General features: G+C 30.5%; 1 long non-coding RNA gene across 1 annotated transcript; it reads right to left on the bottom strand.

The window, feature by feature from the left end:
- Positions 18-593, bottom strand: LOC104737190. Its single transcript, XR_759701.2, has 2 exons — positions 443-593; positions 18-211 (listed from the first exon to the last, which is right to left on the bottom strand). It is a non-coding gene; the product is annotated as an uncharacterized LOC104737190 (long non-coding RNA).

The raw sequence follows: 6,000 nt of genomic DNA, 5'->3' as shown, positions 1-6,000 counted from the left end.
TATATAGATGTAGAAAATATACCTGGAGGAGCTAGAGAACTCATAGAGTTTGCCTCTAGGAGAGAAGATGATTAGGGCAACTTCAGCATCACAAAGGACTGATAATTCAAAGGCTTTCTTCAAAAGTCCATTTCTTCTCTTGGAGAAAGTCACCTGCCTGCTCGTTGCGTTCTCTATCCGCTTCATCTCTGTCTTTCCCCTCACCATTCTCCTAAGTTAAGTAACCCATTATTCATAATCAGCACTTTAATTTTGAATTTTCCTTCTCTTTCCATGTAAAAAAAAATTCTTGATTACAGTAAAACTAGATGCAAGCCATACTATTGAATTTTGTATAGAAAATTTTCTACAAGAACAGCAAACATGGAGAACAATAACATTTAAAGAAAGATCAATCAGAAATTTAGCTAGGACAGAGTTGAGAAAGAAAAGAAAAGATTACCTTCTTTCTTTTTGTGTATGCTTTTTGAATGATTTGTGCCTCTAATTAAGAGAAAGATGAGCGAGAGTGATGAGAGAGAGAGTCTTTTAGGTAGAGTCGGCAAGAGAGAAATGAGAATTCTTGGAAACCCTAAATTTATGAAATCAGGAGCCAATGAAAAAAAATATGTGAGAAAAAACCTTTAATTTATTCTTCTATCCGTAAAATGACAATCTATATAATTTGGGCTGTTTATATATTTTATCCATTGTCATTTTTTCTATATACCTATGATAGTCTATAACCCTAGACCAAAGTGCTTAATGAAAGTACATGGGTATTACTTAATTATGGAAACAGCATTACAAGATATCCATTCTTCTTTTGGTAAAAGTTTTATATTACAAGAGCAAAAAAATTGGTGGAGAATATATTCCAAAAGACATATGGTTATTTTAATCGTTATATGATATTTTGTTTTTCGTAGCGTTACATATATTTACAGTAGACTCTACAAAAGAAACTAGGCATTAAGATAAATTTTATTTTTACGATGAAGATAGATCTGCGAAAGTGTTTAGTTAAGTTTGTTCTTCAAAAATAAAGTTTAAAAGTGATTTGCACAAGCACTAATTGCTTATATTTTGTTATTCAAGTGATTATTTTTATACTATAATACAACCATGTACGTTATCACTGACCTCATCAGCGTAATTAGAAGACAACATGGATTTGTAAAGCTAACGGGTAAGATGCATTATTACCGACAACCTACAGTTCCGGTGTCTGTCAAAGTGAGTTAAGCTAATGCACTTAAAGACAGGCAGCAACCCTGTCGGTTGCCAGCTCCTCTCGGACAAGAATCTTCGTCACACTCGCCGTTTGATCTCAGTTTACCAGAAAACCATTTCGAGGAACATTTTTTTTTTTTGGTATGAAGAGGAACATTTTTTTGTAAACAATTTCCTGACTATAATTTAAAAGACTATACATTTATGAAAGAGTAATATCAACTGTAGAAAATTATAGACTTATAGTGATAGAATCTGAAGGTAAATATTTATTTTGCATGAATACAAACAGTTTTAACGTTTCTATTATGCTCAGATATTGTAGTTTATATATATTTATATATATATATATATATATATATATATTTGGATATGTGAATGTGACCATGTCTTAGTCATACTTACATAAAATCAAATGGTAGTATATAAAACCGTGTGGATTGTGAAATATAAACAAATTCCCGATAGAGAGATGACGTTTAGCTCGGTTGCGACCATTTTATGATATTCTCAGATGTGATACGATACAAATTAAGTATGTTGAATTAGTCACAAAATGTGAGCAAACGTGACTTTGTAAAAAAAAACACAAGCTATCATTTGAATACATACGATCTCTGTTTTAAAAATCCCCGTCTAAAATCGTGAGATCTACTTTCTCCGTCTCGATTAATAATTAATCTTCATCTAGCATCGAGTATTTAATTATGCTTATCTAATTTGATTATAATCCGTCTAATCCAATTACTTTCTGCTTAATTTTTTATATATCGATTATTTTTGAAACCAAATATAAATCAAATAATTTTTTGTTATTTAGAACATTAAATCAAGATTGATGTTCTACAATAACTAATGCACAAAATTTTAGTGAAAATCATAAAATTTTATTTAAAATTATGTTTTTATGTGTTTGCCATAATTTTTAAGACAATACTATAGTTTTATATTTTATTTAATATTTTGTCTTTTAATATAAATAGAATTATAGATATATTTAATACTATATATTTTTATTTTGTTTTAAATTTAATAAAATAACCGTAAAATTAGTCTTTGATTAATCTCCGTTTAATATTCAATTCTCTCGTTTGGCGCTAAGTCCATCCTGACCACCTGATTAGTATCTAGTAATTTCTAAAACAGACATATAATAGACAGAAATATTCTAAATTGAAACTTCTTACTATTTCTGACATATATATTAAATCTCAGCAAATAGAGATGTTCGTTCGTACGAGCATTGTTATTAAAAACGAAACCACAATCTTATACGTGCCTGCAGTGATAATAAACGAATAAAACAATGCTACGTTTTATGACTTCCGTACGACTTCACATGGCCACTCTTTATCTGCTTTCTTTATTTGCACTCATGGGTCATGACTTCCCTTGCTTGTTGCATTCCTAATTTCTCTACCCACTTCCTCATTTTTTTTACTTTATTCTCTTCTTNCAGACATATAATAGACAGAAATATTCTAAATTGAAACTTCTTACTATTTCTGACATATATATTAAATCTCAGCAAATAGAGATGTTCGTTCGTACGAGCATTGTTATTAAAAACGAAACCACAATCTTATACGTGCCTGCAGTGATAATAAACGAATAAAACAATGCTACGTTTTATGACTTCCGTACGACTTCACATGGCCACTCTTTATCTGCTTTCTTTATTTGCACTCATGGGTCATGACTTCCCTTGCTTGTTGCATTCCTAATTTCTCTACCCACTTCCTCATTTTTTGTACTTTATTCTCTTCTTTTTGGCCTAATTTATTATTTTTATACCGTAATTATTGTTCTACTAGCACTTAGCAGGTGCTTAGCCACTATTGGATGCCTTAATTTTTTCAATTAATTAGCATTTATTCTGATTCATCTTTTTAAATCTCGGTTACAGGTGTTGCACGCTGTGAGGACCACAAGCCTTTGCCCACAACATGTTATCGTTTTGTTTTTGCTATAAAAATGATTTGGGGAATCGATATTTTATTGGTTAGGCATAATGGCTTTGTTTTCTTATGTAAACATATCTCAGCTTTAAGTTGTAAATTATACGTCATTTTTTTCTTTGGACATCTTTAAGTGGTAAACTTAAACTATTCGTAGTTGTATTTTTTAAGAGATACTTTTTTCTATAATGAGCTTTTATTTCATCGACAAAGTTGAATTAGTGTTAATTTTTCATGTCAGAAGAGTCAGTTAACCCTGATTTCGACCTTCGTGTGGGAGATTAGAAAATGTGGTTTTGGTTTGGACCACTTTGCAATTATGCAAATGTGACGACTTTGGACCACTATGCCAGATAGGTATGAATAAATGAGTCTTTTTATTAGACTAGAATTATACATCTGTTAGCAAGTAAAGCTTTCGTGTAAAAAAAAATAATGTAAATTTATTTATTTATCTTTTACTTTTATGATTAGTAATAATGTGTTTGTTGACGTGTATTTGATTTCACATTTGCTTGATTTACTCTGGTTATTAGATGTCTTGTTGACAATTAAAAACTTACAAGATTATAATTAAGCATAAAAACAAAAAGTTCTTAAAATGATATTATGAATACTGCGACAAAAAAAATATATGAGCACAAGTCCTTTGAGTTTTTTTTTTTTAATGTGGTTACTATGATACATATAAATATATAATAGATGAAATTGAACATATATGTTTTCATTGGAATTAAGAATTTAAACAAAATAATTTAACCAAAAATAATGTAACTCAAATTGATTTTGTTGTTAAAGTTGCGGAATCCTAATTTGTGACTTTGAGCTTAATTTGCTCTATTTATGTTATCTCCGTTCCTTTTTTTTTTATCAAACTGATAATTTTCATTAAAACTAAGTCTCACACTCACTCAAAAGAACAGGCATTACAATCCAAATAAAGGGGAAATAAAAGCTAACAAGTCAAGAAGTGCCCATACAAACTCCAAAAGAGTGTAAACTACGGATAAAGGGCAAGAAACAGTTTTCTCCATTCCTTTAATAATACAACACAAAAAAAACTTACGTATTAATGGGGTAGCTGTGTACTTGGTAGTAACAAGAAGCCGCATAACTGTTTCCTTATCGAGAATCAGTACCATATATTGATATATAGTTTTGGTATAATTGAATGACTCCAAAAAAAAAAAAACTAATATACTGTACCATTCGTTCTAGATCTAAAGAAATGCAATATTGACTAAGATCATAGGTTAAAGCTTGATAAATATAGCTCACATAGATGTTTAAGTTAGGATAAATCAAATAACTCACATTGTGTGATTGATTATTATATGGGATGGCAGTGCCTTGCTAGACTAATTGTGGCTTAGGGCGAGTAAAAAATTGTGACCTTTGTTTTTTTAAAAAATATTATTTCAAAGACAACAATCACAAGATGAAAAAAATAGTATAAGCCAAAACTTTTCTATTAATCTTTTCTAAAAAATTTCTAAGACACAATTCCAAAAGACATTTCTTTTATTCTTAATTATCTCTTTTATCAATTGTCTTCCATTAGTAATTTTATACAGCTATACTATACTTATAACTACGATACGTAATTATTTTATTGGCAGAAATTTCTTTATACATAAATTATATTTATTTTATTATAATGATATAATGTCATGGACTTCTCAAATAAAACACCATTTTGCATTATAATATACACATTTATGCTATCAACTTAATACATATAAGCCTAGGATTAATTATAAAAATAGACATTATTTCTCAAAATTTTATGGATTTGGGACTGATGGTCCGGACTTACAGTTTTAGGCATTTAGTTTGTCATTAGAGGACGATTTTACCCTTCATTGACGCAGGTTCATCGTCTCTCTTGTCGTCTCTTACTCTTATGGGCAATTTTAAATCTCACATACATGTCCTTCTCGAGTCTACAATTTTATGACTGTTAGAATTAGACAAATAATGCAACGATGCACAAAGATTCATTCCCGTCGGAGCTGCAGATCTGATATGTGATGATTGTAGTTTTTGAAATATATGGTAGACAATATAAGAGATTAAGCGATCTAAAACTTTAAGACGAGAAAGATTCACAAAATTTGTTTAAGTTTTCCCCTAGGGTTCACAAGGTACCAGTTTTTAGGGTTTAGTTTTGATCAATGGAATTGTAAAATGAAGATGTCGATGGTGAGACAGAGAACGTCGAAGTAGATGACCTCTTCTTTCATTAGGGTCAATTTTGTCATTTACCCTCACTAAAAAATGCCTAATTTTGAGAGTATGGTCAGAAATGCTTTATCTCAAATATTTAACCCAAAAAAGGCCCAAATCGATAATAATCCCTATAAGCTTAGGTTGGAAAATCATGTGGCCTAAAAAATTTAAAAATTTTGGTGGCTTAGAGCAAATGCCCTTTCCTCTTCACCTTAACCACGTCACTGTGGGATGTGAGATATTATGTTGTTTCATGAGTTCTAGTTATAGTTTTGTATTTAAAGGTATATCAGTAGTTTGTCCCCAAGAAAAAAAGACCTCTAGGTTAACATTGTGTAGTTGCGCCAATGTTTTTAAGAAGGCCCAATTACTTTCCATAATAAAACCTGTCGCAGTCAAAAACAAATGCCAAATTTAACAAAACAAAATATTTTTTTGTTAAAAAACAAACAAAAAAAATAAAAAATGGTGAAGTGACCTTAATGCAGTAGGAGGAGGTAAATCCAATTGTAGAAGGCACCATCACACTAGGGATCGAGTCCCGCTTCCTACGAATGTAGGAATTTGGCTAATGGACCAGCGAGTTGTGGCCTAATAGTTG

This window comes from Camelina sativa, chromosome 13, assembly GCF_000633955.1.
Source record: "Camelina sativa cultivar DH55 chromosome 13, Cs, whole genome shotgun sequence".
NCBI classification, from domain to species: Eukaryota; Viridiplantae; Streptophyta; class Magnoliopsida; order Brassicales; family Brassicaceae; genus Camelina; species Camelina sativa.
The sequence above is the reverse complement of the archived record's forward strand: the minus strand, read 5'-3'. Positions and strand labels throughout refer to the sequence as shown.